The sequence below is a fragment of the Carcharodon carcharias genome, chromosome 14, assembly GCF_017639515.1.
Source record: "Carcharodon carcharias isolate sCarCar2 chromosome 14, sCarCar2.pri, whole genome shotgun sequence".
Taxonomy (NCBI): domain Eukaryota; kingdom Metazoa; phylum Chordata; class Chondrichthyes; order Lamniformes; family Lamnidae; genus Carcharodon; species Carcharodon carcharias.
In genome coordinates, this window is record NC_054480.1 from 148276123 (window position 1) to 148297687 (window position 21565).

At 71.6% G+C, this 21565-nt stretch overlaps 1 protein-coding gene across 2 annotated transcripts in view; it reads right to left on the reverse strand.

The window, feature by feature from the left end:
- mob3a (MOB kinase activator 3A) overlaps window positions 1-21242 on the reverse strand; it is a 44779-nt gene extending 23537 nt beyond the window's left edge. Inside the window, exon 1 of one of the 2 annotated variants that reach the window (XM_041205342.1) lies at window positions 21163-21242. The gene's annotated coding sequence lies outside the window, so the exon portion shown is untranslated. The remainder of the gene's footprint in view (window positions 1-21162) is intronic. The other variant, XM_041205343.1, reaches the window with a different exon arrangement.
- Between the last annotated feature and the right edge of the window lie 323 nt (window positions 21243-21565).

Genomic DNA, 21565 nt, shown 5'->3' on the forward strand with positions numbered 1-21565 from the left:
CACGGGGTGGGGAGGGGGGTCAGTGTCTCTCACAGGAGGGGGAGGGGGGTCAGTCTCACACAGGGAGGGGGAGGGGGGGTCAGTGTCTCTCACGGGGGGGGGGGGGGGAGGGGGGTCAGTGTCTCACACAGGGAGGGGGAGGGGGGGTCAGTGTCTCTCATGGGGGCGGAGGGGGAGGGGGGTCAGTGTCTCACACAGGGAGGGGGAGGGGGGGTCAGTGTCTCTCACGGGGGGGGAGGGGGAGGGGGGGTCAGTGTCTCTCACGGGGGGGGGAGGGGGGGTCAGTGTCTCTCACGGGGGGGGGAGGGGGGGTCAGTGTCTCTCACGGGGTGGGGAGGGGGGTCAGTGTCTCTCACGGGGTGGGGAGGGGGGTCAGTGTCTCTCACAGGAGGGGGAGGGGGGTCAGTGTCTCACACGGGGGGGAGGGGGAGGGGGGTCAGTGTCTCTCACAGGGGGGGGGAGGGGGGTCAGTGTCTCTCACGGGGGGGGGGGAGGGGGGTCAGTGTCTCTCACGGGGGGGGAGGGGGGGGTCAGTGTCTCTCACGGGGGGGAGGGGGTCAGTGTCTCTCACGGGGGGGGGGGGGAGGGGGGGTCAGTGTCTCTCACGGGGTGGGGGGGGGGTCAGTGTCTCACACAGGGAGGGGGAGGGGGGGTCAGTGTCTCTCACGGGGGGGGGGGAGGGGGGTCAGTGTCTCTCACGGGGAGGGGGAGGGGGGGTCAGTGTCTCTCACGGGGTGGGGGGGGGTCAGTGTCTCTCACGGGGGGGGGGGGTCAGTGTCTCTCACGGGGGGGGGGAGGGGGGGTCAGTGTCTCTCACGGGGTGGGGGGGGGGGGTCAGTGTCTCACACAGGGAGGGGGAGGGGGGGTCAGTGTCTCTCACGGGGGGGGGAGGGGGGTCAGTGTCTCTCACGGGGAGGGGGAGGGGGGGTCAGTGTCTCTCACGGGGTGGGGGGGGGGTCAGTGTCTCTCACGGGGAGGGGGAGGGGGGGTCAGTGTCTCTCACGGGGGGGAGGGGGAGGGGGGGTCAGTGTCTCTCACGGGGTGGGGGGGGGGGTCAGTGTCTCACACAGGGAGGGGGAGGGGGGTCAGTGTCTCTCACGGGGGGGAGGGGGAGGGGGGGTCAGTGTCTCTCACGGGGGGGGGGAGGGGGGGTCAGTGTCTCACACAGGGAGGGGGAGGGGGGGTCAGTGTCTCTCACGGGGTGGGAGGGGGGTCAGTGTCTCATACAGGGAGGGGGAGGGGGGGGTCAGTGTCTCACACAGGGAGGGGGAGGGGGGGTCAGTGTCTCACACAGGGAGGGGGAGGGGGGGGTCAGTGTCTCTCACGGGGGGGGGAGGGGGAGGGGGGGTCAGTGTCTCACACAGGGAGGGGGAGGGGGGGTCAGTGTCTCTCACTGTGGGGGGGGGGGGTCAGTGTCTCTCACGGGGGGGAGGGGGAGGGGGTCAGTGTCTCTCACGGGGGGGAGGGGGAGGGGGGTCAGTGTCTCTCACGGGGGGGAGGGGGAGGGGGTCAGTGTCTCTCACGGGGGGGAGGGGGAGGGGGGTCAGTGTCTCTCACGGGGGGGAGGGGGAGGGGGTCAGTGTCTCTCACGGGGGGGGGGGGTCAGTGTCTCTCACGGGGGGGGGGGAGGGGGGGTCAGTGTCTCTCACGGGGTGGGGGGGGGGGGGGTCAGTGTCTCACACAGGGAGGGGGAGGGGGGGTCAGTGTCTCTCACGGGGGGGGGAGGGGGGTCAGTGTCTCTCACGGGGAGGGGGAGGGGGGGTCAGTGTCTCTCACGGGGTGGGGGGGGGGTCAGTGTCTCTCACGGGGAGGGGGAGGGGGGGTCAGTGTCTCTCACGGGGGGGAGGGGGAGGGGGGGTCAGTGTCTCTCACGGGGTGGGGGGGGGGTCAGTGTCTCACACAGGGAGGGGGAGGGGGGGTCAGTGTCTCTCACGGGGGGGAGGGGGAGGGGGGGTCAGTGTCTCTCACGGGGGGGGGGAGGGGGGGTCAGTGTCTCACACAGGGAGGGGGAGGGGGGGGTCAGTGTCTCTCACGGGGTGGGAGGGGGGTCAGTGTCTCATACAGGGAGGGGGAGGGGGGGGTCAGTGTCTCACACAGGGAGGGGGAGGGGGGGTCAGTGTCTCACACAGGGAGGGGGAGGGGGGGTCAGTGTCTCTCACGGGGGGGGGGAGGGGGAGGGGGGGTCAGTGTCTCACACAGGGAGGGGGAGGGGGGGTCAGTGTCTCTCACTGTGGGGGGGGGGGTCAGTGTCTCTCACGGGGGGGAGGGGGAGGGGGTCAGTGTCTCTCACGGGGGGGAGGGGGAGGGGGGTCAGTGTCTCTCACGGGGGGGAGGGGGAGGGGGTCAGTGTCTCTCACGGGGGGGAGGGGGAGGGGGGTCAGTGTCTCTCACGGGGGGGAGGGGGAGGGGGTCAGTGTCTCTCACGGGGGGGAGGGGGAGGGGGGTCAGTGTCTCTCACGGGGGGGAGGGGGAGGGGGTCAGTGTCTCTCACGGGGGGGAGGGGGGAGGGGGGTCAGTGTCTCTCACGGGGGGGAGGGGGAGGGGGTCAGTGTCTCTCACGGGGGGGAGGGGGAGGGGGGTCAGTGTCTCTCACGGGGGGGGGGGGGGGGAGGGGGGTCAGTGTCTCTCACGGGGGGGAGGGGGAGGGGGGTCAGTGTCTCTCACGGGGGGGAGGGGGAGGGGGGTCAGTGTCTCTCACGGGGGGGATGGGGAGGGGGGTCAGTGTCTCTCACGGGGTGGGGGGGGAGGGGGGGTCAGTGTCTCTCACGGGGGGGAGGGGGAGGGGGGTCAGTGTCTCTCACGGGGGGGAGGGGGAGGGGGGTCAGTGTCTCTCACGGGGGGGAGGGGGAGGGGGGTCAGTGTCTCTCGGGGGGGAGGGGGAGGGGGGTCAGTGTCTCTCGGGGGGGAGGGGGAGGGGGGTCAGTGTCTCTCACGGGGGGGGAGGGGGAGGGGGGGTCAGTGTCTCTCACGGGGGGTGGGGGGGGGGTCAGTGTCTCTCACGGGGGGGAGGGGGAGGGGGGTCAGTGTCTCTCACTGTGGGGGGGGGTCAGTGTCTCTCACGGGGGGTGGGGGGGGGTCAGTGTCTCTCACGGGGGGGAGGGGGAGGGGGGTCAGTGTCTCTCACGGGGGGGGAGGGGGAGGGGGGTCAGTGTCTCTCACGGGGGGGAGGGGGAGGGGGGTCAGTGTCTCTCACGGGGGGGAGGGGGAGGGGGGTCAGTGTCTCTCACGGGGGGGAGGGGGAGGGGGGTCAGTGTCTCTCACGGGGGGGAGGGGGAGGGGGGTCAGTGTCTCTCACGGGGGGGAGGGGGAGGGGGGTCAGTGTCTCTCACGGGGGGGAGGGGGAGGGGGGTCAGTGTCTCTCACGGGGGGGAGGGGGAGGGGGGTCAGTGTCTCTCACGGGGGGAGGGGGGGGGGTCAGTGTCTCTCACGGGGGGGGGGGGGGGGGGGGGGTCAGTGTCTCTCACGGGGGGGGGGGGAGGGGGGTCAGTGTCTCTCACTGTGGGAGGGGGAGGGGGTCAGTGTCTCTCACGGGGGGGGGGGAGGGGGGTCAGTGTCTCTCACGGGGGGGAGGGGGAGGGGGGTCAGTGTCTCTCACTGTGGGGGGGGGTCAGTGTCTCTCACGGGGGGGAGGGGGAGGGGGGTCAGTGTCTCTCACGGGGGGGAGGGGGAGGGGGGTCAGTGTCTCTCACGGGGGGGGGGAGGGGGGTCAGTGTCTCTCACGGGGGGGAGGGGGAGGGGGGTCAGTGTCTCTCACGGGGGGGAGGGGGAGGGGGGTCAGTGTCTCTCACTGTGGGGGGGGGTCAGTGTCTCTCACGGGGGGGAGGGGGGGGGTCAGTGTCTCTCACGGGGGGGAGGGGGAGGGGGGTCAGTGTCTCTCACGGGGGGGGGAGGGGGGGTCAGTGTCTCATACGGGGGGGGGAGGGGGGGTCAGTGTCTCACACAGGGAGGGGGAGGGGGGGTCAGTGTCTCTCACGGGGGGAGGGGGAGGGGGGGTCAGTGTCTCACACGGGGGGGAGGGGGGGTCAGTGTCTCTCACGGGGGGGGGGAGGGGGGTCAGTGTCTCTCACGGGGGGGAGGGGGAGGGGGGGGTCAGTGTCTCTCACGGGGGGGGAGGGGGAGGGGGGGTCAGTGTCTCACACAGGGGGGGGGAGGGGGGGTCAGTGTCTCACACAGGGAGGGGGAGGGGGGTCAGTGTCTCACACAGGGAGGGGGAGGGGGGTCAGTGTCTCACACAGGGGGGGGAGGGGGAGGGGGGGTCAGTGTCTCTCACGGTGGGGGGAGGGGGAGGGGGGGTCAGTGTCTCTCACGGGGGGGGAGGGGGAGGGGGGGTCAGTGTCTCTCACGGGGGGGGGAGGTGGGGTCAGTGTCTCACACAGGGGGGGGGAGGGGGGGTCAGTGTCTCACACAGGGGGGGGGAGGGGGGGTCAGTGTCTCACACGGGGGGGGGAGGGGGAGGGGGGGTCAGTGTCTCACACAGGGGGGGGGGAGGGGGGGTCAGTGTCTCTCACGGGGGGGGGAGGGGGGGTCAGTGTCTCACACAGGGGGGGGGAGGGGGGGGTCAGTGTCTCACACAGGGGGGGGGAGGGGGGGTCAGTGTCTCTCACGGGGGGGGGGAGGGGGGTCAGTGTCTCACACAGGGAGGGGGAGGGGGGGTCAGTGTCTCACACAGGGAGGGGGAGGGGGAGGGGGGGTCAGTGTCTCTCACGGGGGGGGGGAGGGGGGGTCAGTGTCTCACACAGGGGGGGGGGAGGGGGGGTCAGTGTCTCACACAGGGGGGGGGGGAGGGGGGGTCAGTGTCTCACACAGGGGGGGGGAGGGGGGGTCAGTGTCTCACACAGGGGGGGGGAGGGGGGGTCAGTGTCTCACACAGGGGGGGGGGAGGGGGGGTCAGTGTCTCACACAGGGGGGGGGAGGGGGGGTCAGTGTCTCACACAGGGGGGGGGAGGGGGGGTCAGTGTCTCACACAGGGGGGGGGGGAGGGGGGGGTCAGTGTCTCACACAGGGGGGGGGAGGGGGGGTCAGTGTCTCACACAGGGGGGGGGAGGGGGGGTCAGTGTCTCACACAGGGAGGGGGAGGGGGGGTCAGTGTCTCTCACGGGGGGAGGGGGAGGGGGGGTCAGTGTCTCTCACGGGGGGGGGGGGGGAGGGGGGGTCAGTGTCTCTCACGGGGGGGGAGGGGGAGGGGGAGGGGGGGGGTCAGTGTCTCACACAGGGGGGGGGAGGGGGGTCAGTGTCTCTCACGGGGGGGGAGGGGGAGGGGGGGGTCAGTGTCTCTCACGGGGGGGGGAGGGGGGGTCAGTGTCTCACACAGGGAGGGGGAGGGGGGTCAGTGTCTCTCACGGGGAGGGGTGTTAGTGTCTCTCACAGGGAGGGAGGGGGGGGCAGTGTCTCTCACAGGGAGGGGGGGTCAGTGTCTCTCACGGGGGGAGGGGTATTAGTGTCTCTCACAGGGAGGGGGGGGTCAGTGTCTCTCACAGGGAGGGGTGTTAGTGTCTCTCACAGGGAGGGAGGGGGGGGCAGTGTCTCTCACAGGGAGGGGGGGTCAGTGTCTCTCACGGGGGGAGGGGGGTCAGTGTCTCTCACGGGTGGGGGGGGTATTAGTGTCTCTCACAGGGAGGGGGGGGTCAGTGTCTCTCACGGGGGGGAGGGGGTGTTAGTGTCTCTCAGTGGGGGAGGGGGGTCAGTGTCTCTCACAGGGACGGGGGGGAGGGGGAGGGGGGTCAATGTCTCTCACAGGGAGGAGGGGGGGGTCAGTGTCTCTCACAGGGAGGAGGGGGGGTCAGTGTCTCTCACAGGGAGGAGGGGGGGTCAGTGTCTCTCACAGGGAGGAGGGGGGGGTCAGTGTCTCTCACAGGGAGGAGGGGGAGTCAGTGTCTCTCACAGGGAGGAGGGGGGGTCAGTGTCTCTCACAGGGAGGAGGGGGGAGTCAGTGTCTCTCACAGGGAGGGTAGTTGATGGCCGGATTGGGGCGGGGGGGGGGGGGTCAGTGTCTCTCACAGGGAGGTGGGGGGGGAAGGTAGTTGATGGCCGGATTGGGACGGGGGGGTCAGTGTCTCTCACAGGGAGGGGGGGTGTTAGTGTCTCTCACAGGGAGGGGGGGTCAGTGTCTCTCACAGGGGGGGAAAGGGGGGTCAGTGTCTCTCACAGGGGGGGAAGGGGGGTCAGTGTCTCTCAAAAGGGGGGGGAGGGGGGTCAGTGTCTCACGGGGGGGGGGGGGGGGTCAGTGTCTCTCACGGGAGGGAGGGGGGGTCAGTGTCTCTCACAGGGGGGAGGGGGGCGTTAGTGTCTCTCACGGGGGGGGGGTGGTCAGTGACTCTCACAGGGAGGGGGGGTGTTAGTGTCTCTCACAGGGAGGGAGGGGGGGGTCAGTGTCTCTCACAGGGACGGGGGGGTGTTAGTGTCTCTCACAGGGAGGGGGGGGGGTCAGTGTCTCTCACAGGGAGGGGTGTTAGTGTCTCTCACAGGGAGGGAGGGGGGGGCAGTGTCTCTCACAGGGAGGGGGGGTCAGTGTCTCTCACGGGGGGAGGGGGGTCAGTGTCTCTCACGGGTGGGGGGGGGTATTAGTGTCTCTCACAGGGAGGGGGGGGGTCAGTGTCTCTCACGGGGGGGAGGGGGTGTTAGTGTCTCTCAGTGGGGGAGGGGGGTCAGTGTCTCTCACGGGGGGGGGGTATTAGTGTCTCTCACAGGGAGGGGGGGTCAGTGTCTCTCACGGGGGGGGGGGGTCAGTGACTCTCACAGGGAGGGGGGGTTGTTAGTGTCTCTCACGGGGGGTGAGGGGGGTCAGTGTCTCTCACAGGGAGGGGGGGGGTCAGTGTCTCTCACGGAGGGGGGGAAGGGGGGGGTCAGTGTCTCTCACGGGGGGGAGGGGAGTCAGTGTCTCTCACGGGGGAGGGGAGTCAGTGTCTCTCACGGGGGGGGGGGGGGAGGGGAGTCAGTGTCTCTCACGGGGGGGGGGAGGGGAGTCAGTGTCTCTCACGGGGGGGAGGGGGTCAGTGTCTCTCACGGGGGGGGAGGGGGGGTCACTGTCTCTCACGGGGAGGGAGGGGGGTCAGTGTCTCTCACAGGGAGGGGGGGGTCAGTGTCTCTCACGGGGGAGGGGGGTCAGTATCTCTCACGGGGGGGGGAGGGGGGTCAGTGTCTCTCACGGGGGGGGGGAGGGGGTCAGTGTCTCTCACGGGGGGGGAGGGGGGTCAGTGTCTCTCACGGGGGGGGGAGGGGGTCACTGTCTCTCACGGGGGGGGGAAGGGGGGGTCAGTGTCTCTCACGGGAGGGGGGAGGGGGGTCAGTGTCTCTCACGGTGGGGGGGGGCAGTGTCTCTCACGGGGGGGGAGGGGGTCAGTGTCTCTCACGGGGGGGGGGGTCAGTGTCTCTCACGGGGGGGGGGGTCAGTGTCTCACGGGGGGGGGGAGGGGGTCAGTGTCTCTCACGGGGGGGGGGGAGGGGGTCAGTGTCTCTCACAGGGGGGGGGTCAGTGACTCTCACAGGGAGGGGGGGTTGTTAGTGTCTCTCACGGGGGGGGAGGGGGGTCAGTGTCTCTCACAGGGAGGGGGGGTCAGTGTCTCTCACGGAGGGGGGGAAGGGGGGGTCAGTGTCTCTCACGGGGGGGAGGGGAGTCAGTGTCTCTCACGGGGGAGGGGAGTCAGTGTCTCTCACGGGGGGGAGGAGAGTCAGTGTCTCTCACGGGGGGGGAGGGGAGTAAGTGTCTCTCACGGGGGGGGAGGGGAGTAAGTGTCTCTCACGGGGGGGAGGGGGTCAGTGTCTCTCACGGGGGGGGAGGGGGGGTCACTGTCTCTCACGGGGAGGGAGGGGGGTCAGTGTCTCTCACAGGGAGGGGGGGTCAGTGTCTCTCACGGGGGAGGGGGGTCAGTATCGCTCACGGGGGGGGAGGGGGGTCAGTGTCTCTCACGGGGGGGTGGGGGAGGGGGTCAGTGTCTCTCACGGGGGGGGAGGGGGGTCAGTGACTCTCACGGGGGGGGGAGGGGGTCACTGTCTCTCACGGGGGGGGAAGGGGGGTCAGTGTCTCTCACGGGAGGGGGGAGGGGGGTCAGTGTCTCTCACGGGGGGGGGGCAGTGTCTCTCACGGGGGGGGGGGAGGGGGTCAGTGTCTCTCACGGGGGGGGGGGGGTCAGTGTCTCTCACGGGGGGGGGGGTCAGTGTCTCTCACGGGGGGGGGGGGGAGTGGGGTCAGTGTCTCTCACGGGGGAGGGGGGTCAGTGTCTCTCACGGGGAGGGGGAGGGGGAGGGGGGTCAGTGTCTCTCACGGGGGGGGGGGAGGGGGGTCAGTGTCTCTCACGGGGGGGGGAGGGGGGTCAGTGTCTCTCACGGGGGAGGGGGAGGGGAGGGGGGTCAGTCTCTCACGGGGGGGGGAGGGGAGGGGGGGTCAGTGTCTCTCACGGGAGGGGGGGGGGTCAGTGTCTCTCACGGGGGGGGGAGGGGGGTCAGTGTCTCTCACGGGGGGGGGGGGGGAGGGGGGTCAGTGTCTCTCACGGGGGAGGGGGAGGGGAGGGGGGTCAGTCTCTCACGTGGGGGAGGGGAGGGGGGTCAGTGTCTCTCACGGGGGGGGGAGGGGGGTCAGTGTCTCTCACGGGGGAGGGGGGTCAGTGTCTCTCACGGGGGGGAGGGGGAGGGGGGGTCAGTCTCTCACGGGGGGGGGGAGGGGGAGGGGGGGTCAGTCTCTCACGGGGGAGGGGGAGGGGAGGGGGGGGGTCAGTCTCTCACGGGGGGAGGGGGAGGGGGGGGTCAGTCTCTCACGGGTGGGAGGGGGAGGGGGGTCAGTGTCTCTCACGGGGGGGAGGGGGAGGGGGGGTCAGTGTCTCTCACGGGGGGGGAGGGGGAGGGGGGGTCAGTGTCTCTCACGGGGGGGGGAGGGGGGTCAGTGTCTCTCACGGGGTGGGGGGGGGAGGGGGGTCAGTGTCTCTCACGGGGGGGGGGAGGGGGGTCAGTGTCTCTCACGGGGGGGGAGGGGGAGGGGGGTCAGTGTCTCTCACGGGGGGGGAGGGGGAGGGGGGGTCAGTGTCTCTCACGGGGGGGAGGGGAGGGGGGGTCAGTGTCTCTCACGGGGGGGGAGGGGGAGGGGGGTCAGTGTCTCACACAGGGAGGGGGAGGGGGGGTCAGTGTCTCTCACGGGGGGGGAGGGGGGGTCAGTGTCTCTCACGGGGGGGGGGGGAGGGGGGGTCAGTGTCTCTCACGGGAGGGGGAGGGGGGGTCAGTGTCTCTCACGGGGGGGGAGGGGGGGTCAGTGTCTCTCACGGGGGGGAGGGGGAGGGGGGGGTCAGTGTCTCTCACGGGGGGGGGAGGGGGGTCAGTGTCTCTCACGGGGGGGAGGGGGGGTCAGTGTCTCTCACGGGGGGGGAGGGGGGGTCAGTGTCTCTCACGGGGGGGGAGGGGGGGTCAGTGTCTCTCACGGGGGGGAGGGGGAGGGGGGGTCAGTGTCTCTCACGGGGGGGGGAGGGGGGTCAGTGTCTCTCACGGGGGGGGGGGGGAGGGGGGTCAGTGTCTCTCACGGGGGGGGAGGGGGAGGGGGGTCAGTGTCTCTCACGGGGGGGGAGGGGGAGGGGGGGTCAGTGTCTCTCACGGGGGGGAGGGGAGGGGGGGTCAGTGTCTCTCACGGGGGGGGAGGGGGAGGGGGGTCAGTGTCTCACACAGGGAGGGGGAGGGGGGGTCAGTGTCTCTCACGGGGGGGGGAGGGGGGGTCAGTGTCTCTCACGGGGGGGGGGGGGAGGGGGGGGTCAGTGTCTCTCACGGGGGGGGGAGGGGGGGTCAGTGTCTCTCACGGGGGGGGAGGGGGAGGGGGGGTCAGTGTCTCTCACGGGGGGGGAGGGGGGTCAGTGTCTCACACGGGGGGGGGAGGGGAGGGGGGTCAGTCTCTCACGGGGGGGAGGGGAAGGGGGGTCAGTGTCTCACACAGGGAGGGGGAGGGGGGGTCAGTGTCTCTCACGGGGGGGGAGGGGGGGTCAGTGTCTCTCACGGGGGGGAGGGGGGGTCAGTGTCTCTCACGGGGGGGGAGGGGGGGTCAGTGTCTCTCACGGGGGGGGGGGAGGGGGAGGGGGGGTCAGTGTCTCTCACGGGGGGGGGGAGGGGGGTCAGTGTCTCTCACGGGGGGGAGGGGGAGGGGGGTCAGTGTCTCTCACGGGGGGGGAGGGGGAGGGGGGGTCAGTGTCTCTCACGGGGGGGGGAGGGGGGTCAGTGTCTCTCACAGGAGGGGGAGGGGGGTCAGTGTCTCTCACGGGGGGGGAGGGGGAGGGGGGTCAGTGTCTCACACAGGGAGGGGGAGGGGGGGTCAGTGTCTCTCACGGGGGGGGGGGAGGGGGGGGTCAGTGTCTCTCACGGGGGGGGAGGGGGGGTCAGTGTCTCTCACGGGGGGGGGGGGAGGGGGGGTCAGTGTCTCTCACGGGGGGGGAGGGGGGGTCAGTGTCTCTCACGGGGGGGAGGGGGAGGGGGGGTCAGTGTCTCTCACGGGGGGGGGAGGGGGGGTCAGTGTCTCTCACGGGGGGGGGGAGGGGGGGTCAGTGTCTCTCACCGGGGGGGGAGGGGGAGGGGGGGTGAGTGTCTCTCACGGGGGGGGGGAGGGGGGGTCAGTGTCTCTCACGGGGGGGGAGGGGGGGTCAGTGTCTCTCACGGGGGGGGGAGGGGGAGGGGGGGGTCAGTGTCTCTCACGGGGGGGGAGGGGGGGTCAGTGTCTCTCACGGGGGGGGAGGGGGAGGGGGGGTCAGTGTCTCTCACGGGGTGGGGAGGGGGGTCAGTGTCTCTCACAGGAGGGGGAGGGGGGTCAGTCTCACACAGGGAGGGGGAGGGGGGGTCAGTGTCTCTCACGGGGGGGGGGGGGGAGGGGGGTCAGTGTCTCACACAGGGAGGGGGAGGGGGGGTCAGTGTCTCTCATGGGGGCGGAGGGGGAGGGGGGTCAGTGTCTCACACAGGGAGGGGGAGGGGGGGTCAGTGTCTCTCACGGGGGGGGAGGGGGAGGGGGGGTCAGTGTCTCTCACGGGGGGGGGAGGGGGGGTCAGTGTCTCTCACGGGGGGGGGAGGGGGGGTCAGTGTCTCTCACGGGGTGGGGAGGGGGGTCAGTGTCTCTCACAGGAGGGGGAGGGGGGTCAGTGTCTCACACGGGGGGGAGGGGGAGGGGGGTCAGTGTCTCTCACAGGGGGGGGGAGGGGGGTCAGTGTCTCTCACGGGGGGGGGGAGGGGGGTCAGTGTCTCTCACGGGGGGGGAGGGGGGGGTCAGTGTCTCTCACGGGGGGGAGGGGGTCAGTGTCTCTCACGGGGGGGGGGGGAGGGGGGGTCAGTGTCTCTCACGGGGTGGGGGGGGGGTCAGTGTCTCACACAGGGAGGGGGAGGGGGGGTCAGTGTCTCTCACGGGGGGGGGGAGGGGGGTCAGTGTCTCTCACGGGGAGGGGGAGGGGGGGTCAGTGTCTCTCACGGGGTGGGGGGGGGTCAGTGTCTCTCACGGGGGGGGGGGGGTCAGTGTCTCTCACGGGGGGGGGGAGGGGGGGTCAGTGTCTCTCACGGGGTGGGGGGGGGGGGTCAGTGTCTCACACAGGGAGGGGGAGGGGGGGTCAGTGTCTCTCACGGGGGGGGGAGGGGGGTCAGTGTCTCTCACGGGGAGGGGGAGGGGGGGGTCAGTGTCTCTCACGGGGTGGGGGGGGGGTCAGTGTCTCTCACGGGGAGGGGGAGGGGGGGTCAGTGTCTCTCACGGGGGGGAGGGGGAGGGGGGGTCAGTGTCTCTCACGGGGTGGGGGGGGGGTCAGTGTCTCACACAGGGAGGGGGAGGGGGGGTCAGTGTCTCTCACGGGGGGGAGGGGGAGGGGGGGTCAGTGTCTCTCACGGGGGGGGGGAGGGGGGGTCAGTGTCTCACACAGGGAGGGGGAGGGGGGGTCAGTGTCTCTCACGGGGTGGGAGGGGGGTCAGTGTCTCATACAGGGAGGGGGAGGGGGGGGTCAGTGTCTCACACAGGGAGGGGGAGGGGGGGGTCAGTGTCTCACACAGGGAGGGGGAGGGGGGGTCAGTGTCTCTCACGGGGGGGGGAGGGGGAGGGGGGGGTCAGTGTCTCACACAGGGAGGGGGAGGGGGGGGTCAGTGTCTCTCACTGTGGGGGGGGGGGTCAGTGTCTCTCACGGGGGGGAGGGGGAGGGGGTCAGTGTCTCTCACGGGGGGGAGGGGGAGGGGGGTCAGTGTCTCTCACGGGGGGGAGGGGGAGGGGGTCAGTGTCTCTCACGGGGGGGAGGGGGAGGGGGGTCAGTGTCTCTCACGGGGGGGAGGGGGAGGGGGTCAGTGTCTCTCACGGGGGGGGGGGGGTCAGTGTCTCTCACGGGGGGGGGGAGGGGGGGTCAGTGTCTCTCACGGGGTGGGGGGGGGGGGTCAGTGTCTCACACAGGGAGGGGGAGGGGGGGTCAGTGTCTCTCACGGGGGGGGGAGGGGGGTCAGTGTCTCTCACGGGGAGGGGGAGGGGGGGTCAGTGTCTCTCACGGGGTGGGGGGGGGGGTCAGTGTCTCTCACGGGGAGGGGGAGGGGGGGTCAGTGTCTCTCACGGGGGGGAGGGGGAGGGGGGGTCAGTGTCTCTCACGGGGTGGGGGGGGGGGTCAGTGTCTCACACAGGGAGGGGGAGGGGGGGTCAGTGTCTCTCACGGGGGGGAGGGGGAGGGGGGGTCAGTGTCTCTCACGGGGGGGGGGAGGGGGGGTCAGTGTCTCACACAGGGAGGGGGAGGGGGGGTCAGTGTCTCTCACGGGGTGGGAGGGGGGTCAGTGTCTCATACAGGGAGGGGGAGGGGGGGGTCAGTGTCTCACACAGGGAGGGGGAGGGGGGGTCAGTGTCTCACACAGGGAGGGGGAGGGGGGGTCAGTGTCTCTCACGGGGGGGGGAGGGGGAGGGGGGGTCAGTGTCTCACACAGGGAGGGGGAGGGGGGGTCAGTGTCTCTCACTGTGGGGGGGGGGGTCAGTGTCTCTCACGGGGGGGAGGGGGAGGGGGTCAGTGTCTCTCACGGGGGGGAGGGGGAGGGGGGTCAGTGTCTCTCACGGGGGGGAGGGGGAGGGGGTCAGTGTCTCTCACGGGGGGGAGGGGGAGGGGGGTCAGTGTCTCTCACGGGGGGGAGGGGGAGGGGGTCAGTGTCTCTCACGGGGGGGAGGGGGAGGGGGGTCAGTGTCTCTCACGGGGGGGAGGGGGAGGGGGTCAGTGTCTCTCACGGGGGGGAGGGGGAGGGGGGTCAGTGTCTCTCACGGGGGGGAGGGGGAGGGGGTCAGTGTCTCTCACGGGGGGGAGGGGGAGGGGGGTCAGTGTCTCTCACGGGGGGGGGGGGGGGGGGAGGGGGGTCAGTGTCTCTCACGGGGGGGAGGGGGAGGGGGGTCAGTGTCTCTCACGGGGGGGAGGGGGAGGGGGGTCAGTGTCTCTCACGGGGGGGATGGGGAGGGGGGTCAGTGTCTCTCACGGGGTGGGGGGGGAGGGGGGGTCAGTGTCTCTCACGGGGGGGAGGGGGAGGGGGGTCAGTGTCTCTCACGGGGGGGAGGGGGAGGGGGGTCAGTGTCTCTCACGGGGGGGAGGGGGAGGGGGGTCAGTGTCTCTCGGGGGGGAGGGGGAGGGGGGTCAGTGTCTCTCGGGGGGGAGGGGGAGGGGGGTCAGTGTCTCTCACGGGGGGGGAGGGGGAGGGGGGGTCAGTGTCTCTCACGGGGGGTGGGGGGGGGGTCAGTGTCTCTCACGGGGGGGAGGGGGAGGGGGGTCAGTGTCTCTCACTGTGGGGGGGGGTCAGTGTCTCTCACGGGGGGTGGGGGGGGGTCAGTGTCTCTCACGGGGGGGAGGGGGAGGGGGGTCAGTGTCTCTCACGGGGGGGGAGGGGGAGGGGGGTCAGTGTCTCTCACGGGGGGGAGGGGGAGGGGGGTCAGTGTCTCTCACGGGGGGGAGGGGGAGGGGGGTCAGTGTCTCTCACGGGGGGGAGGGGGAGGGGGGTCAGTGTCTCTCACGGGGGGGAGGGGGAGGGGGGTCAGTGTCTCTCACGGGGGGGGGGGGGGTCAGTGTCTCTCACGGGGGGGGGGGGGGGTCAGTGTCTCTCACGGGGGGGGGGGGGAGGGGGGTCAGTGTCTCTCACTGTGGGAGGGGGAGGGGGTCAGTGTCTCTCACGGGGGGGGGGGAGGGGGGTCAGTGTCTCTCACGGGGGGGAGGGGGAGGGGGGTCAGTGTCTCTCACTGTGGGGGGGGGTCAGTGTCTCTCACGGGGGGGAGGGGGAGGGGGGTCAGTGTCTCTCACGGGGGGGAGGGGGAGGGGGGTCAGTGTCTCTCACGGGGGGGGGGAGGGGGGTCAGTGTCTCTCACGGGGGGGAGGGGGAGGGGGGTCAGTGTCTCTCACGGGGGGGAGGGGGAGGGGGGTCAGTGTCTCTCACTGTGGGGGGGGGTCAGTGTCTCTCACGGGGGGGAGGGGGGGGGTCAGTGTCTCTCACGGGGGGGAGGGGGAGGGGGGTCAGTGTCTCTCACGGGGGGGGGAGGGGGGGGTCAGTGTCTCATACGGGGGGGGGAGGGGGGGTCAGTGTCTCACACAGGGAGGGGGAGGGGGGGTCAGTGTCTCTCACGGGGGGAGGGGGAGGGGGGGTCAGTGTCTCACACGGGGGGGAGGGGGGGTCAGTGTCTCTCACGGGGGGGGGGAGGGGGGTCAGTGTCTCTCACGGGGGGGAGGGGGAGGGGGGGTCAGTGTCTCTCACGGGGGGGGAGGGGGAGGGGGGGTCAGTGTCTCACACAGGGGGGGGGAGGGGGGGTCAGTGTCTCACACAGGGAGGGGGAGGGGGGTCAGTGTCTCACACAGGGAGGGGGAGGGGGGTCAGTGTCTCACACAGGGGGGGGAGGGGGAGGGGGGGTCAGTGTCTCTCACGGTGGGGGGAGGGGGAGGGGGGGTCAGTGTCTCTCACGGGGGGGAGGGGGAGGGGGGGTCAGTGTCTCTCACGGGGGGGGGAGGTGGGGTCAGTGTCTCACACAGGGGGGGGGAGGGGGGGTCAGTGTCTCACACAGGGGGGGGGAGGGGGGGTCAGTGTCTCACACGGGGGGGGGAGGGGGAGGGGGGGTCAGTGTCTCACACAGGGGGGGGGAGGGGGGGTCAGTGTCTCTCACGGGGGGGGGGAGGGGGGGTCAGTGTCTCACACAGGGGGGGGGAGGGGGGGTCAGTGTCTCACACAGGGGGGGGGAGGGGGGGTCAGTGTCTCTCACGGGGGGGGGGGAGGGGGGTCAGTGTCTCACACAGGGAGGGGGAGGGGGGGTCAGTGTCTCACACAGGGAGGGGGAGGGGGAGGGGGGGTCAGTGTCTCTCACGGGGGGGGGGAGGGGGGGTCAGTGTCTCACACAGGGGGGGGGAGGGGGGGTCAGTGTCTCACACAGGGGTGGGGAGGGGGGGTCAGTGTCTCACACAGGGGGGGGGAGGGGGGGTCAGTGTCTCACACAGGGGGGGGGAGGGGGGGTCAGTGTCTCACACAGGGGGGGGGAGGGGGGGTCAGTGTCTCACACAGGGGGGGGGAGGGGGGGTCAGTGTCTCACACAGGGAGGGGGAGGGGGGGTCAGTGTCTCTCACGGGGGGAGGGGGAGGGGGGGTCAGTGTCTCTCACGGGGGGGGGGGGGAGGGGGGGTCAGTGTCTCTCACGGGGGGGGAGGGGGAGGGGGAGGGGGGGGTCAGTGTCTCACACAGGGGGGGGGAGGGGGGTCAGTGTCTCTCACGGGGGGGGAGGGGGAGGGGGGGGTCAGTGTCTCTCACGGGGGGGGGAGGGGGGGTCAGTGTCTCACACAGGGAGGGGGAGGGGGGTCAGTGTCTCTCACGGGGTGGGAGGGGGGTCAGTGTCTCATACAGGGAGGGGGAGGGGGGGTCAGTGTCTCACACAGGGAGGGGGAGGGGGGGTCAGTGTCTCTCACGGGGGGGGGGAGGGGGAGGGGGGGTCAGTGTCTCACACAGGGAGGGGGAGGGGGGGGTCAGTGTCTCTCACTGTGGGGGGGGGGTCAGTGTCTCTCACGGGGGGGAGGGGGAGGGGGTCAGTGTCTCTCACGGGGGGGAGGGGGAGGGGGGTCAGTGTCTCTCACGGGGGGGAGGGGGAGGGGGTCAGTGTCTCTCACGGGGGGGAGGGGGAGGGGGGTCAGTGTCTCTCACGGGGGGGAGGGGGAGGGGGTCAGTGTCTCTCACGGGGGGGAGGGGGAGGGGGGTCAGTGTCTCTCACGGGGGGGAGGGGGAGGGGGTCAGTGTCTCTCACGGGGGGGAGGGGGAGGGGGGTCAGTGTCTCTCACGGGGGGGAGGGGGAGGGGGTCAGTGTCTCTCACGGGGGGGAGGGGGAGGGGGGTCAGTGTCTCTCACGGGGGGGGGGGGGGGAGGGGGATCAGTGTCTCTCACGGGGGGGAGGGGGAGGGGGGTCAGTGTCTCTCACGGGGGGGAGGGGGAGCGGGGGTCAGTGTCTCTCACGGGGGGGATGGGGAGGGGGGTCAGTGTCTCTCACGGGGTGGGGGGGGAGGGGGGGTCAGTGTCTCTCACGGGGGGGAGGGGGAGGGGGGTCAGTGTCTCTCACGGGGGGGAGGGGGAGGGGGGTCAGTGTCTCTCACGGGGGGGAGGGGGAGGGGGGTCAGTGTCTCTCGGGGGGGAGGGGGAGGGGGGTCAGTGTCTCTCGGGGGGGAGGGGGAGGGGGGTCAGTGTCTCTCACGGGGGGGGAGGGGGAGGGGGGGTCAGTGTCTCTCACGGGGGGTGGGGGGGGGGGTCAGTGTCTCTCACGGGGGGGAGGGGGAGGGGGGTCAGTGTCTCTCACTGTGGGGGGGGGGTCAGTGTCTCTCACGGGGGGGGGGGAGGGGGGGTCAGTGTCTCTCACGGGGGGTGGGGGGGGTCAGTGTCTCTCACGGGGGGGAGGGGGAGGGGGGTCAGTGTCTCTCACGGGGGGGGAGGGGGAGGGGGGTCAGTGTCTCTCACGGGGGGGAGGGGGAGGGGGGTCAGTGTCTCTCACGGGGGGGAGGGGGAGGGGGGTCAGTGTCTCTCACGGGGGGGAGGGGGAGGGGGGTCAGTGTCTCTCACGGGGGGGGAGGGGGAGGGGGGGTCAGTGTCTCTCACGGGGGGGGGGGGGTCAGTGTCTCTCACGGGGGGGGGGGGGAGGGGGGTCAGTGTCTCTCACTGTGGGGGGGGGAGGGGGTCAGTGTCTCTCACGGGGGGGGGGAGGGGGGTCAGTGTCTCTCACGGGGGGAGGGGAGGGGGGTCAGTGTCTCTCACTGTGGGGGGGGGTCAGTGTCTCTCACGGGGGGGAGGGGGAGGGGGGTCAGTGTCTCTCACGGGGGGGAGGGGGAGGGGGGTCAGTGTCTCTCACGGGGGGGGGGAGGGGGGTCAGTGTCTCTCACGGGGGGGAGGGGGAGGGGGGTCAGTGTCTCTCACGGGGGGGAGGGGGAGGGGGGTCAGTGTCTCTCATTGTGGGGGGGGGTCAGTGTCTCTCACGGGGGGGAGGGGGGGTCAGTGTCTCTCACGGGGGGGAGGGGGAGGGGGGGTCAGTGTCTCACACAGGGAGGGGGAGGGGGGGTCAGTGTCTCTCACGGGGGGGGGAGGGGGGGTCAGTGTCTCATACAGGGGGGGGGAGGGGGGGTCAGTGTCTCACACAGGGAGGGGGAGGGGGGGTCAGTGTCTCTCACGGGGGGAGGGGGAGGGGGGGTCAGTGTCTCACACGGGGGGGAGGGGGGGTCAGTGTCTCTCACAGGGGGGGGAGGGGGGTCAGTGTCTCTCACGGGGGGGAGGGGGAGGGGGGGTCAGTGTCTCTCACGGGGGGGGAGGGGGAGGGGGGGTCAGTGTCTCACACAGGGGGGGGGAGGGGGGGTCAGTGTCTCACACAGGGAGGGGGAGGGGGGTCAGTGTCTCACACAGGGAGGGGGAGGGGGGTCAGTGTCTCACACAGGGGGGGGAGGGGGAGGGGGGGTCAGTGTCTCTCACGGGGGGGAGGGGGAGGGGGGGTCAGTGTCTCTCACGGGGGGAAGGGGGAGGGGGGGTCAGTGTCTCTCACGGTGGGGGGGAGGGGGGTCAGTGTCTCTCACGGGGGGGGAGGGGGAGGGGGGGTCAGTGTCTCTCACGGGGGGGGAGGGGGGGTCAGTGTCTCACACAGGGGGGGGAGGGGGGGTCAGTGTCTCTCACGGGGGGGGGAGGGGGGGTCAGTGTCTCACACGGGGGGGGGAGGGGGGGTCAGTGTCTCACACAGGGAGGGGGAGGGGGAGGGGGGGTCAGTGTCTCTCACGGGGGGGGGAGGGGGGGGTCAGTGTCTCACACAGGGGTGGGGAGGGGGGGTCAGTGTCTCTCACGGGGGGGGGAGGGGGGGTCAGTGTCTCACACAGGGGGGGGGAGGGGGGTCAGTGTCTCTCACGGGGGGGAGGGGGAGGGGGGTCAGTGTCTCTCACTGTGGGGGGGGGTCAGTGTCTCTCACGGGGGGGAGGGGGAGGGGGGTCAGTGTCTCTCACGGGGGGGAGGGGGAGGGGGGTCAGTGTCTCTCACGGGGGGGGGGAGGGGGGTCAGTGTCTCTCACGGGGGGGAGGGGGAGGGGGGTCAGTGTCTCTCACGGGGGGGAGGGGGAGGGGGGTCAGTGTCTCTCATTGTGGGGGGGGGTCAGTGTCTCTCACGGGGGGGAGGGGGGGGTCAGTGTCTCTCACGGGGGGGAGGGGGAGGGGGGGTCAGTGTCTCACACAGGGAGGGGGAGGGGGGGTCAGTGGCTCTCACGGGGGGGGAGGGGGGGTCAGTGTCTCATACAGGGGGGGGGAGGGGGGGTCAGTGTCTCACACAGGGAGGGGGAGGGGGGGTCAGTGTCTCTCACGGGGGGAGGGGGAGGGGGGGTCAGTGTCTCACACGGGGGGGAGGGGGGGTCAGTGTCTCTCACGGGGGGGGGGGAGGGGGGTCAGTGTCTCTCACGGGGGGGAGGGGGAGGGGGGGTCAGTGTCTCTCACGGGGGGGGAGGGGGAGGGGGGGTCAGTGTCTCACACAGGGGGGGGGAGGGGGGGTCAGTGTCTCACACAGGGAGGGGGAGGGGGGTCAGTGTCTCACACAGGGAGGGGGAGGGGGGTCAGTGTCTCACACAGGGGGGGGAGGGGGAGGGGGGGTCAGTGTCTCTCACGGGGGGGAGGGGGAGGGGGGGTCAGTGTCTCTCACGGGGGGAAGGGGGAGGGGGGGTCAGTGTCTCTCACGGTGGGGGGGAGGGGGGTCAGTGTCTCTCACGGGGGGGGGAGGGGGAGGGGGGGTCAGTGTCTCTCACGGGGGGGGGAGGGGGGGTCAGTGTCTCACACAGGGGGGGGAGGGGGGGTCAGTGTCTCTCACGGGGGGGGGAGGGGGGGTCAGTGTCTCACACAGGGGGGGGGAGGGGGGGTCAGTGTCTCACACAGGGGGGGGGAGGGGGGGTCAGTGTCTCACACGGGGGGGGGGGGGGAGGGGGGGTCAGTGTCTCACACAGGGGGGGGGAGGGGGGGGTCAGTGTCTCACACAGGGGGGGGAGGGGGGGTCAGTGTCTCACACAGGGAGGGGGAGGGGGGTCAGTGTCTCACACAGGGGGGGGGAGGGGGGGTCAGTGTCTCTCACGGGGGGGGGAGGGGGGGTCAGTGTCTCACACAGGGGGGGGGAGGGGGGGTCAGTGTCTCTCACGGGGGGGGGGAGGGGGGGTCAGTGTCTCACACAGGAGGGGGAGGGGGAGGGGGGGTCAGTGTCTCACACAGGGGGGGGGAGGGGGGGTCAGTGTCTCTCACGGGGGGGGGGGGAGGGGGGGTCAGTGTCTCACACGGGGGGGGGAGGGGGGGTCAGTGTCTCTCACGGGGGGGGGGGGAGGGGGTCAGTGTCTCTCACGGGGGGGGAGGGGGAGGGGGGTCAGTGTCTCACACAGGGAGGGGGAGGGGGGGTCAGTGTCTCTCACGGGGGGGGAGGGGGAGGGGGGGGTCAGTGTCTCTCACGGGGGGGGAGGGGGAGGGGGGGGGTCAGTGTCTCTCACGGGGGGGGGAGGGGGAGGGGGGGGTCAGTGTCTCACACAGGGGGGGGGAGGGGGGGGTCAGTGTCTCACACAGGGGGGGGGAGGGGGGGTCAGTGTCTCTCACGGGGGGGGGAGGGGGGGTCAGTGTCTCTCACGGGGGGGGGAGGGGGGGTCAGTGTCTCACACGGGGGGGGGAGGGGGGGTCAGTGTCTCTCACGGGGGGGGGAGGGGGGTCAGTGTCTCTCACGGGGGGGAGGGGGAGGGGGGTCAGTGTCTCTCACGGGGGGGAGGGGGAGGGGGGTCAGTGTCTCTCACGGGGGGGAGGGGGAGGGGGGTCAGTGTCTCTCACGGGGGGGAGGGGGGGTCAGTGTCTCTCACGGGGGGGGGGGGAGGGGGGGTCAGTGTCTCTCACGGGGGGAGGGGGAGGGGGGGGTCAGTGTCTCTCACGGGGGGAGGGGGGGTCAGTGTCTCTCACGGGGTGGGGGGGGGGAGGGGGGGTCAGTGTCTCTCACGGGGGGGGGGAGGGGGGTCAGTGTCTCTCACGGGGGGGAGGGGGAGGGGGGTCAGTGTCTCTCACGGGGGGGAGGGGAGGGGGGTCAGTGTCTCTCACAGGGAGGGGGAGGGGGAGGGGGGTCAGTGTCTCTCACGGGGGGGGGAGGGGGAGGGGGGTCAGTGTCTCTCACGGGGGGGGGAGGGGGAGGGGGGTCAGTGTCTCTCACGGGGGGGGGAGGGGGAGGGGGGTCAGTGTCTCTCACAGGGAGGGGGAGGGGGAGGGGGGTCAGTGTCTCTCACAGGGAGGGGGAGGGGGAGGGGGGTCAGTGTCTCACACAGGGAGGGGGAGGGGGGTCAGTGTCTCTCACGGGGGGGGGAGGGGGAGGGGAGTTGATGGCCGGATGGACGAGTTGTCCTGTCAGCCGAGGGTGGGGCGCTGCAGGTAGACGGAGCGGGGCCGTTAGTGCCTCATGACATCCTCCCGCCCATTAGATGCTGCAAATCCTTAGTTAGTTACAGATGAATTAATTATACCGAGAGCACCACCCCCGCCCCCCCATTCCTAACCCCCCATCCCCACCCCCACCCCCACCCCACCCCCCCCCAGCCTGACCCTCCCGCCCGTCACCCTCACCAACTCCCCACGTCCTTCCATTAGATATAAAGCTCCTACTGCCCTCCCTCCCGATAACACTCCCCCCTGACTCTGACCTCCCGCCCGCCCCCCCCCCCCCCCCCCCCCCCCCCCCAATATTCACTCACCCGCGGCCTCTCGGATGCTTCTGCCGCCCCGAGCTCCGCCGTCCTCCGCACCGCGCATGCGCCCTGCTCCCGGCCGCGATGGCCGCCGGGAGTTGTAGTCACTGGTGCTGGAGATCAGCCCCAGGGCAATGCGCCCAGGGAGAGAGGCAGAGCATCTTCAACAGGCAAACAACATGCTTGGGCCATGGACTCTGCATCGCCCTGTCTTCTGCAAGGGCGGCTGTGGAATGCATGACCGGCGCAAGTAATTGAAGCAAAGATATTTTCAAGATTTGAATGGGTTGGATAAGCAATTCGAGGGAAAAGGGAATGATTCTTTTTTAAAATTGCATTTATATTGCGTCATTCACCATCACAGGATATCCCAAAGCACTTTACAGCCAATGATGTATTTTTTGAAGTG